The 12,733-nt window shown below is 54.4% G+C and overlaps 1 protein-coding gene across 1 annotated transcript in view; it reads right to left on the reverse strand.

The window, feature by feature from the left end:
- Positions 1–12,733, reverse strand: part of GCK (glucokinase) — a 55,135-nt gene that overhangs the window by 34,081 nt on the left and 8,321 nt on the right. The window lies entirely within an intron of this gene.

The raw sequence follows: 12,733 nt of genomic DNA on the forward strand, positions 1-12,733 counted from the left end.
ATAAGCACATGGAGGACAGACCAGCAGCTCCTTACGTCCGCTCAGTGTTTACACGATGCTCTCACAAACTAGTAACAGTGGTGGCGGAGGTGGGAGCTGTGTCTACAGCCGAAAGCATAGGTTCCCTTTTGCCAAGGCTGATCTAGCTTTTGCTGCTGTCAAATGTGTGACCTGACAGTATCAGGGACTGACCCTAAACCCCTGGTGTGACACTGTTCCTCCAGGAGACCAGCCAGCCACGACTCGGTGACAGGCTGGCTACCCTGGACCCTTCCCTCTCTGGAAGGGGCAACAGTTCATCTGATATTCCAGGCATGCATCTGCCTTTCCTACATTCAGTGTTTCAGCCAGTTCCACCAACCGAGGACCCACAGAATGTCTGATCTACTGATGTGAGATCCTCCACAACATGACTGCAGATGAAGGACCTGCTTCATGGCAAAGGAGGCTTGGCAGTTAGCACACGGTCCACAGGATCCACTAGTCCTCCCACCTAGAAGCTGCCCCCCTTATACAGTGGTCAGACAGCCTCCTGAAGGTACAACTGAGCTGTCAGCTTGAAGATGCTCCCCTATAGAAGGGGCAGGTGTCCTCCAGGGTGCAATGTCCTCTTTAATGGCCACTGGGTGATGCTGTGTCCCTAGAAGGTAAAATACATGGGTCTGGGAACCAAAGGCTCTTCATCACTCCCCCTGACCCATTTGGGGAATTTGTTCTTTCTGTACCCACAACCTTACGTTTTGTGGGCCTAGAGGTCCTGGTTCTCAAAGGAGGGCTGCTTCCAGTAGAGGAACAAGAAGAGTCCCACTAAATTTAAAGCTATAATTGTGACCTGCTCACCCATGCTCCTGTGCCAGTAGCCAGGCAGGCAGAGAACAACAGCCAAGGCCAAGGAGCTCGACTGGGTACAGTGAAGGGCACTGGGTCTGGGGTGGCTGGAGTGTGGCAGCAGATTTCAGGCCTTGAGGCTAAACTCTGGGCTCTGCCCTGTGAGGGTCTGGCTCTGCACTGAGGCCACGGGAGGTTCTGTGCAGGGAATTGCGCTTAGACGGCTCACTCTGGAAGCAGTGGGAAAGTGGGCTTGCAAGGTGAGGACCTGAGGTGGGACGGCCAGCGGAGCCAGGCGTGGGGGTGAGGATGGTAGGGCAGAAGGGCTGCTGGGGCCAGCTGGCCAAGGGGCACACGGCAAGGATGGGCTACGCAAGACAGCTGAGAGCAGGCCTGTGAGTGTCTTGGTGAGTGGAGCTGGGCTGCGCGGGGGCCACGCTGCTGTTAGGACAGGCATGGACGGGGTTCAGGCTGGGTGTGCCCAGAACAGGACCCTTGTCCTGTGTCCCTACACCAGCCCTCTGCCTCCTGAAGGCGGCTGATTCTAGCGTCTCGGGCAGCCAGCGCCTTGGGCTGGGCCGGTCAGATTGCACGCACCCTGTGGATCTCCAGTGGGTTCGTGGTCCCAACAGAGCCCCGAGGAGTCCTTCCTGGGAATCGTGTCTAGTGGGACCTCACAGGGAAGAGCTCTCCTTTCTCTCTGGTTATAAGGCTGTAAGGCTGTGAGTCTGGAGCTCCTATGACCGGGTCCCCATCGTCAGGTGGGGAGAGTGATGCCAGCCCCAGACAGACGTGGACAGAGGGGGCTTGGCTGCCTTTGAGTCTCAGATCCTGCTCCCCAAAGCTGCCCTCACCTCAGCACATGGAGCTTGGTCCCATCAGGCCAGTCCAGCTCCTCTTTGCTTCCTCTGGTTCCACTGAGTTTGCGTTGCTTATGGCCAGGGATTCCTGACGATTCCCTGGGTGACCACCTGTCAGAGTGGCTGTGACCTGTGCTATTGAGGGTGGTAGCCACTGGCTACATGTGGCTCTTGGGCACTTGAAACGTGGCAAGTCCACATTGGGAGATGCTGTACGTGGAAAATACACATGGCTTTGGAAAGCAATATGAACCATAGCATGTGAAATATTTCATTAACAGTTTTTATGTAGATTACACATTTCAATGATAATATTGTTTTTTTTTTTTTCTTGGCTGTGCTGCACAGCTTGCAGGATCTTAGTTCCCCAACCAGGGATGGAACCTGGGCCCTCAGCAGTGGAAGTACAGAGTCCTAACCACTGGACCGCCAGGGAAGTCCCAATAATATTCTGTTTATAGTGGGTTAAATAAAGCATTATGAAAATTAATCTCTCTACTTCTTTTTACTTTTGTAACGTGCCTACTAGAAAATGCTGCGTTTCCCCTAGACAGTGATGTGCAGGGGTATGTGCCTGCATTGAGGGAAGGCTGACACCTTGAGGGTCACCCGTCAGACACAAGCAGGGCACTTGGCCGTGGACAAGGGGAAAGGTGGGGGACTCCTGGCTGTTCCTGGCGGTGCTGTCCCTTCATCCTCACGGACCAGAAGCGTCAAGTCCTTGCCCCTCCCCTAGGAAAGTGGTTTTCTCCTGTGCTGCAGGGCCTCATGACCCAACGTGTCCTGTCCTGAGTGTTCTTCCTGCCTCGAAACCCTCATGGGCACATCCCATCTGGGCTGGCTTCCCCCACAGGCCCCTGTGCAGCATTCCTTTCTCGCTGGCCTTCCTGGCCAACCCACCTGGAAAAGATTGAAAAGGAAGGGCATGCTGTGCACCTCATCCCAAACTCCCTAAGATGTCCAGGAGCCACTTGCCCTGGTCCTCAGTCCCTTCCTTCTGCTATTTATGGGCCCCCAGGCCCTCCCCTAGCCTGGCCTCTCCTGCCCTCCACTGGGCCACGCAGGAGACTGGTACCAATTCCTGAACATAGGGAAAATGCAGGCTGTGACCTTGCATGGGTCTGGGCTTGGGCAGCCTCCTCTTTTGCCCTCCTCAGGGCTGCCCAGGAGGGGGAATAGCTCTGTGTGGTCTGTTTTATAAAATTTTGATTAGAAGTGTCAGAATTTTTTTTTTTTTTTGGCTGTGCCCCACAGCATGCGGGATCTTAGTTCCCTGACCAGGGATCAAACCTGTGCCCCCTGCAGTGGAAGTGCGGACTCTTAATCACTGGACCACTAGGGGAGTCCTAAAAGTGTCAGAATTTGATTAAAAGCGTGTGTGCGGTTGGTCGGGGCGGGTGTGGGGGGCGGATATCTACAGCTGAAAAGAAAAAGTCCTCAAAGCCAGTGAGCCAAAGGGTGAGGCAGGCAGGCGGGGCTGTGCCCGTCACTGAGGTGGGGGTGGGTGGCCAGGGAGGCAAAACCACCCTCCCCAAGAATTCCTAGTCCTTGGAGTCTGTGAAATGTGGCCTTACATGGCAAAAGGGACGTGGCAGCTGTTAAGAACCCTGAGATAGGGAGATGGTCCGGGATTATCCCGTGGGCCCCATGACATCATAAGCATCCTTAGAAGAGGGAAGGGGGAGGCAGGAAGGTCAGAGAAGAAGATGTAATGACAATGACGGAAGCAGAGATCGGAGGGACGGAGGACGCAGGGTGAGGACTCCGCATCTTCTGGAAGGGGGTGCATCGCGTTCCTCCTCCCATCTGTCTACTTGTGGGACTTCTCTGCGCTTCTACTCACGGTGGAAGTGTTGTTCTGGAAAGGTCGGCGCTCGGTTACCTAGCATGAGGGCCCCGCCCTGCTCGTGCCTGCGAGAGGCACACTCTCAGGGACTCACACCCATACAGCAGCCCAGGGGGGCACTGTACAGGAGGGGAAACTGAGGTCTGGAGGGATTTCAAAGTCTCCCAAGGCCACCCTGCTGGAAAGGGGAAGAGTGAGGGTGAGCCTGCAGCCCAGCCAGGCGCAGGCTGGGAGCAGAGGGCAGTCCTCGGAGGTGGAGATGGCCTCCTTCCCTTCTGGGTGCCCAGACCAGTTCTGCTGTCTGGGGAGTGCTAACGAGCGAGGGTCTTTATCTCCTCCCGCCCCTCACCTCCCCTGGGGGCAAAGGATGGATCTGCTGGGTCCTTACAGGCCGGAAGCACTCCACCCAGGTCTGTTGCTGATGCCCTGTGAGGGGCAAGATAGATGAGCTCCAGGCTAGGCATTTACAACTGGCCTCCTGTTTACACTGCTTGGGGTGAGAAAAAGATGGGCTTCAGGTCAGACATTTACAACCAGCCTCCTGTTTGCACTTCAAAGTAGAAATAACAACAGAAACGAGGTAAATAGCCAGGCTTTGTCTCCTGAAGACACTTTAAGATAACAGTCATGGCAGGAGCAGAGAGGGGCTAAACCCTGTTTGAGGAAAAGATCAAGAGGTCACATATTTCCCATCCTTGGGGCAAGGGAGACACTACACATGGGCAGAAAGTCTCCTTGGGGGTCAAAAAGGAGGGGGCGTTACCCCATAATATGTGAGGCCAAGGCCCCCCATAGGCCTCTGGGCTGGAATCCATCATGAAAGAAAGGTGCACAGGCACGTTGGGGAGGTCCTAGGGCAGGTCAGGTGTGGAAAAAGAAACCAGGTAATTGGCCAAAGGTAAACAAAGACCAGGAAGAACTGCCCTACATGAATGCTTTAACCGCTTCTTTACCGCTCTCCTCCTCATTAGGGGGGACGCCCACACCCTTGCCCTCCGGGTGTGCATCTCTGCCTTACTTCTGTCTTAACTAAACAAACGGTTTCTCTGTGTGCTCTCCCACTTGTTGTACTGTGTCTCCAATAGTCAACTTGTACCCGTTTTTACAGTTTTTGCCTCCTTGAGAAATGCATTTTTCACTGGGGGCAAGGGCCAGGGGAATTTTGTTTCTAGCCTCTAGCCCCTGGTGGTCTAGCAGCTAGGATGCCTGGTTTTGATCCAGGCTGCCCAGGTTCAATTCCTGGGCAGGGAACTAGATCTCGTTTCAAGCTACCATTCACTGCCGTCTCTCCGAGATCAAACAGGTCTCCTGCCTGGGCAGGGTGGCCGGCATAGTGGGCCCCCGAGGGATGGGCAAGCCCAGGGTGCCCAGCGTGGAGGACCACAGCCTGTGCCGAGCTGGCTCACCACTCAACACCCAGGGTCCTGCCCAGGGCTCAGGGGTCTGCTGAGCTGTGTGTGGCAGGGGTGTGTTGGAAGGTCAGCAGGCATCTACAGGCATTCACGGGACATAAGGCCGTGGTCCTGAATGCGCTTCCCCAAGCACACTATGCTAGGACGCCTTGGAGGGGCGGGAGCAAAGGAGACAGTGTAGGCGGTATCAACCCCGGAGCGGTGAGCAGTGGTGGCCAGAGCCCTGGGGCCTCTCAGGAGCTCCTGGTCCCCGCGTCCCCATCTGATCGACCTCCAGCTACACCTCACGGAAGCCTCCACACCCAGCCTGGGTGGCACACGCTGCTATTGCCCCAGTTTGCAGACCGGGCGGGTGAGGCCCAGAGCCGCGCAGATCTCACCAGGCCTCGAGGGAGCTGGCTCCAGAGCCCATGCAGGCTCTGCCCTCTCCAGGGGCCACCCCTGGGCTCATGAAGCCACTGCCTAAGAACAAATGCTCTCACTGAACCCAGGTCTTCATCACTCACCCTGTGTGACTTCAGCAACTCACGGGGCTTCCCTGCCTGCAAAGCCCTCCTCTGTGAAATTAGGGGCAGGGCAGCCTCTGAGAACCATCGCCGAGAACAGCCAGTGGGCAGACCTGGCCGGTGGGGACTTGGGAGCAAGGGCCCATCGCTGGGGCTCTTCCCCTCGGTGAGACTCCTGCTTGGGTCCAGCACCAGTGGGGGAGACTTGGAAGACCTGCCCGCCGCCGCCAGCTGGGCAGGTGCAGCCTGGTGGGGGGCAGCCGAGGGGGGAAGAGCAGATATGGATTGAGCGAGACATGTGAAGAGCAAGTGCGGGGATGAGAAGGGGGTGGTGATCAAGAGCAGGGCAGCAGCAGGTCCTGAGGCATCGGGGCCCAGGGGGAGCCGGCCGCCCACCCGCAAGGGTGGGTTCTCTGGCATGGTCTGCCCGCACACCTGGTCCTTTGTCCCCCTTACCCCGCAGGACCACTCGTGTTCTGGGTACACACTCTGGCCTTCACGGCCTCTGCAGCCCCGCTCCCCCCAGTGCCCCTCCCAATCACCCCCCTTCGGTCTAGCACATGACTGGGCTGTCAGCACCAGGCAATTCCCGCTGGTTCCAGCAGCTGGGGGGACCCCTGGCACCCAGCTCAGCGTCCGGGAGCTGCCCTGCGGGGAGCCTGTGGAAGGCTCAGAGCCCAAGCATCCTGGCCCACCCCAGCCCTCAGGACGGGACCTTCTGGCGTCAATGGCCGGAGGAGGATGAGCCAGACTGGCTTTCTCAGGGGTCGGGGAGAGGCCTGGGCCAGGAGCTCAAGTCTCGTGGAGAGGAGAGCCCAAGACCCAAAGAGAGAAAATGTGAACACGTGTTCGAAAAGCAAAACAGACCATCTGAATCAGGGGGAAGTGGTCCATATTCTGGGGTGGAAGGTTCATCTCTCCCCAGGTCAAAACCCCCATGGTGCTTTTTATGAAACTTGACAACTGGCTTTCAACTTCACTGAGAAAGGGGAGGCGGGAGCTGGCACCATAGCCGTATCTGAAACGTGAGTGGCTGCAGTGAGGGATTCCTTGGAGCACAAGTAAACAAACAGAAATGGACCCTCATGAGGCACATGTACTTGCTGGAACTTTGTCCCCAAAAGCTGGCTTCTCTAAACAGCTCGATGGCCTGCACACAAACTGGTCACCAGGTAACGGCTGCTCTTTCAGAAATAAAGGAATAGAATACATGGCACAAGAGAGGAGATGGTGGTGGTCAGACGACCAGGGGCCTTGGTGGACGCCAAGAAGCTTCCCGAGAGGCCCCTGGAGGCTGAGAAGGGAAGTGGCCTGGGAGAGGAGGGCGTGGGCCCAGCAGGGAGCCCTGTGCTGAGCAGAGCAGGGGTGCAGAGGAGGGACGCGAGGGGACTCCAGTCTGGGAGGAAGCTGGGCAGGGGGCAGACCCAGCCCTGAGGGGCTGATGTGGGAGGCAGCAGGCTTGGGGGGGATGGGGGGCCTCTTCTCAATGTGCACCCCGCCCGAGACAGAGAGAGGGACAGAGACACAGAGAAGCAGCGAGAGACACACACAGAGATGAAGAGACAGAGAGACAGACCTAGAGAGACACAGAAAGAGAGGGAAAGAAATAGACGAAGAGAGAGAGAGAGGGAGATAGAGACACACACAGAGAGACGCAGAGACAGAGACAGAGAGACAGGAGGAGGAGAGAGACAGAGAAACAAAGAGAGAGCCGCGTCCTCCTGAGGATCAGCGTCCACCCATGAGAAGAGAAGTGAGATGAAGGTAGAGGGGCTGGGCCAGGCTAGGCCTGCCCCTCTGTCACAGGGATGGGGGCACATGGGGAACACGCCTGGGCTGCCCCCAAAGGCTGCAGCGCAGCCCACAGTGGGGGCCCCAGAACCTTCCCTGGAGGGCCTCCCTTGAATGCAGCTCTCCCCTCTCTTGCCTCAGGTGGCTTCAGGGCAGCTCTGCAGAAAGCACTCTGTGCCTCTCCCCCGCTCCCACCCTCCGGTCCTGCTGCTGCAGGAGCAGGCGTGGGCCTGGCTGGGTCTGCACTGCGTCTCACTGCCAGGTTCCCTTGGCCTGCTCCTGACCCAAAGAGCCACAGTCATGCTGGGGATTTTAGGGCTCTTCCTGAGGTGCCTGGACCCTGAGGCCTGGGATGCAGGCAGCTTGCTCAGCTCTCCTGGGGCCGTCTCTGCTCCATGGCCTCCCGGCCCAGCCCCGTCACGGAACCGCAGGGACAATGTCTCACACGCTCAGAGCCAGTGGCTCCTGGCCGAGAGGGGCCCACGGCGGGCAGGCACAGCCCCAGCCCCTGTGGCTGAATCCACACCAGCCACGGGGAGCCTGGGAGCCCCCACACTCAGGGTCTTATCACCGCTCTGCTCAGTGGGGCCATCTGCTCCTCCCTGCGTAGGCCCCTTTCCCAGAACACCTGCTTGGGGGCCACCTGGAGCTTTGCGTCCTCCTGAGCATCTGGCAGTAGCAAGGTCTCCAAGGGGCTTGGGGGGCGGGGCATCTCTCCTGCTGGGGCCCCAGATCCACTGGGACAAGTCCTGCCAGGGAACCTGGATGAGCGTGCCTGCCAAGTGAGGCAGAATCACCCTATCTCTGAGCCTTCTCCTTCAGCAGCGAAGTGCCCAGGGCAGCTGAGGGGGGCTGAATGGAGGGAGGTCAGTGCCCCCTATGGCTCTCACACCCACCCCTCATGCTATAGACTGAATTGTGTTCCCCCAAATTCATATGTCGAAGCCCTAACCCCCAGTGCATGGTGTCAGGAGGTGGGGCCTTTGGGAAGTGATTAGGGCTAGATGAGGGCACGAGGGTAGAGCCCCCACAAGAGGAAGAGATCAGAGCGCTCTCCTTCCCCCCGCAGCTATGTGAAGCCACAGCAGGAAGGGAGCCCTCCCCAGAATCTGACCACGATGTCACCCTGATCTCAGACTTCCAGTGTCCACAACTGTGAGGAAGCAATGTCTGCTGGTTAAGTCACCCAGATGGCAGCTGGGCAGACTAAGACACCTGGAGTGTTACCTTCCCAGCTTTCCTCCTGAAAAGTGCTCCCCAAACCCACCACATAAAGCAAACTGTACGGGCTCTAGAGCCCCCATCGCTCCCGCCCACCAGCAGAAGGGCACAGATGAGGGAGGGGGAAGAATAGACCAGGAACTTCCAAGGTGGCTCCCATGACCCAATTTCAGGTCTCCTAGAAGTTGTGGCCATCAAGAGATAGAACTCCATAGCAACCTAAATGTCCACTGACAGATGACCAGATAAAGAAGATGTGGTACATATATACACTGGAATATTACTCAGCCACAAAAAAGAATGAAATAATGCCATTTGCAGCAACATGGATGGACCTAGAGATTATCATACTAAGTGAAGTAAGTCAGACAGAGAAAAACAAGTATCTTATGATATCACTTATATGTGGAATCCAAAAAAATGGTACAAATGAACTTATTTATAAAACAGAAATAGACTCACAGGCATAAAAAACAAACTTATGGTTACCAAAGGGGAAAAGGGACGGAGGATAAATTAGGAATTTTGGAATAACAGATACACACTGCTATATATAAAATAGATAAACAACAAGCACCTACTGTATAGCACAGGGAACTGTATTTCATATGTTGTAATAACCGATAATGGAAAAGAATCTAAAAAATGATATATGTCTCTGAATCACTTTGCTGTATACCTGAAACATTGAAAATTAACTATACTTCATTAAAAAAAATTTTTTAAGGAAAAAGATGATATTTTTAACCCATTTACAGATGATAAAACTATGGGGAAAAAAAGAGAGAGCTCCATGCCAAGGGAATGACTCTGTAGTGGGGTTCCACAGCCACAGGCTGGAGGGGAGGGGAAGCAGCATTAGTAGGAGTGGGCCTGCCCCCAAGGAGCTGTAAAAAAACCATGTAAGAAGCTGCCATGTCCCCAGGGAAGCCACTGAAAACGGTACTGAGGCCACACACTCTTGGAGATTATAGGGGGATGACCACAGGTGATCCGACAGGTCACAGAGGCAAGATGAACAAGAGAAACAGAAACGGCAAAACCAGGACTTCCCTGGTGGCACAGTGGTTAAGCATCCGCCTGCCAATGCAGGGGATACGGGTTCGAGCCCTGGTCCGGGAAGATCCCACATGCGGCGGAGCAACTAAGCCCGTGTGCCACAACTACTGAAGCCCGTGTGCCTAGAGCCCGTGCTCTGCAACAAAGAGAAGCCACCACAATGAGAAGCCTGCGCACTGCATCGAAGAGTGGCCCCCGGCTCGCTGCAACTAGAGAAAGCCCGCGCACAGCAGCGAAGACACGACACAGCCAAATATAAATTAAAAAAAAAAAAAAAAAAAAAAGAACGAGCAAAACCAGCAGCACTTCAGTTCCCTCCAAAGCAACCTGAACACTCTCCTCCTGGGAGCCTGCGGTGGATACAGCCCCAGCCCACCACTCCAGGCTACATGCTGGCTTGGGGTGGGTGTGTCACTGCCCAGGGATGCAGGGCTAGACCTGGGTGGGCCTGGCAGCAAAACCTCAGATCCTTAGGATGGCCCTGAAACCAAGCTGAAGCGCCCCCGCCCGCTCCCCCAGGCCCCAGACAAGAGGTGGGTCCTCTGGGCAGCCAGGACAGACGGGAGGGGTGTGGACGTCGCAGCCCCACGCCTCCTTTTTTTGGCCCTGGCACCTTGCTAGCTGGCACTCTAAGGGCAGCCGGCACAGGCCTAAGACAAGTGAAAAAAATCAGTAATACTCAGGCCCTCTTTCTTTAGAAATTTGGCATTTTGCTCATCGTAATTTTTTGCATTGATTTTGATTCTTTAGAACTTGAATTAGAATATTATTTATCTTGATGACTGATGTTTTTGGTACCCGCTAAGGCATGTGCCAGAGGCGGTGCCTCCCTCTCCTCTCTGCCCTGACAAGGCTGTCAGTGAAACACCCCTCCCTCCCCCACCAGCAATCTGGAACCAGCCTGGCTCCTGAACTGGGGCCAGCACGCCGCATGTGTGGAACAGAAATGGTTTACCGCGTGGAGCATTGTGCCCCTGGGACAAACGAGAAGGGGGCGTGGGCCAGCCCCAGTCTGACGTGGTGGGCTCCCCACACCAGCTCCCCACGGCGAGCCACAGGCCCCACCTCTCACTGTCGCCACACCAGCTCACTGCTTGTGCCAAAGACCCCGCCTCCCCTCTCCCCAGCTGGCCTCCAAGGCCCCTTTGCGCAGGATTTCTCATCCAGACTCTGGCCATCGCCCCAGGACCCAGCAGACGCGGGCTTCCTGCTGCCTGCAGCTGCGGGCACCCCGACCCAGGCTGGTTGTTTTTCTCCCAACATCATTAGCTCTGCCAGGAGTGGAACAAGCCCAGTGTTTATGCTGACCTCGTCATTTCACAGAAGAAGGAGAAGAAAAGACATGTGAGGAGGAAACCATGCCAAAGGGACTGGATATGGGCCCTCTCCTCCGTCTCCCCCGCCCCACCTGGCTTGGGGGAGCAGGCAGGCTCTTCCCTCTGCCCTGTCACCAGCCCTGGCTCCGCTTGCACACAGGGCTGGCTCACAGGACGTCTGGATTTTTCTTTGCTTTGGAAAAAGTAACTGCTCTCCACCCCTCACCAGGAGCAACGGCCCTGAGGTTTCTTAGGCAGAGATTCCTGCAGGGAAGCGCAGGCATCTGAGACCTTTCGTGATGTCTGTTGAGTCTTGCCTCATGGCTGGGCAGTTGGTTCTGCCACCAAGATCCCAGGCCCCAAGCCCCCCAGCTCGGGCTCTAAACTCCCCAGACCCTCTACCCAACAGAGGTCACCTCCCAGGCCTCCTGGCAGCCTGTGACTTCCAGGTCACAGGGCCGGAGTCTGGAGCAGCAGGGAGAGGACCTGGTCTGCCCAACGAAGTCAGTGTCTCAACTGGACAGCTACACGTAAAAGAATGAAATGAGAACACTCCCTAACACCATACACAGAAATAAACTCCAAATGGATTAAAGACCTAAATGTAAGGCCAGACACTATAAAACTCTTAGAGGAAAACATAGGCAGAACACTCTATGACATAAATCACAGCAAGATCCTTTTTGACCCACCTCCTAGAGTAATGAAAATAAAAACAAAAATAAACAAATGGGACCTAATGAAACTTAAAAGCTTTTGCACAGCAAAAGAAACCATAAACAAGATGAAAAGACAACTCTCAGAATGGGAGAAAATATTTGCAAATGAAGCAACTGACAAAGGATTAACCTCCAAAATTTACAAGCAGCTCATGCAGCTCAATATCAAAAAAACAAACAACCCAATCCAAAAATAGGTAGAAGACCTAAATAGACGTTTCTCCAAAGAAGACATACAGAGTGCCAACAAGCACATGAAAGAATGCTCAACATCATTAATCATTAGAGAAATGCAAATCAAAACTACAATGAGATATCATCTCACACCAGTCAGAATGGCCATCATCCAAAAATCTACAAACAATAAATGTTGGAGAGGGTGTGGAGAAAAGGGAACACTCTTGCACTGTTGGCGGGAATGTAAATGGATACAGCCACTATGGAGAACAGTATGGAGGTTCCTTAAAAAACTAAAAATAGAACTACCATATGACCCAGCAATCCCACTACTGGGCATATACCCTGAGAAAACCATAATTCCAAAAGAGTCATGTACCACAATGTTCACTGCAGCTCTATTTACAATAGCCAGGACATGGAAGCAACCTAAGTGTCCATCGACCGATGAATGGATAAAGGAGATGTGGCACATATATACAATGGAATATTACTCAGCCATAAAAAAGAACAAAATTGAGTTATTTGTAGTGAGGTGGATGGACCTAGAGTCTGTCATACAGAGTGAAGTAAGTTAGAAAGATAAAAACAAACACAGTATGCTAACACATATATATGGAATCTAAAAAAAAAAATAGTCGTGAGGAACCTAGGGGGCAAGATGGGAATAAAGACGCAGACGTACTAGAGAATGGACTTGAAGATACGGGGAGGGGGAAGGGTAAGCTGGGAGAAAGTGAGAGAGTGGCATGGACATATATACACTACCAAACGTAAAATAGATAGCTAGTGGGAAGCAGCAGCATAGCACAGGGAGATGAGCTCGGTGCTTTGTGACCACCTAGAGGGATGGGATAGGGAGGGTGGGACGGAGGGAGACGCAAGAGGGAAGAGATATGGGGACATATGTATATGTATAACTGATTCACTCTGTTACAAAGCAGAAACTAACACACCATTGTAAAGCAATTATACTCCAATAAAGATGTTAAAAAATA

The sequence above is a fragment of the Mesoplodon densirostris genome, chromosome 9 (genome assembly GCF_025265405.1).
Source record: "Mesoplodon densirostris isolate mMesDen1 chromosome 9, mMesDen1 primary haplotype, whole genome shotgun sequence".
In the NCBI taxonomy this organism is placed as follows: Eukaryota; Metazoa; Chordata; class Mammalia; order Artiodactyla; family Ziphiidae; genus Mesoplodon; species Mesoplodon densirostris.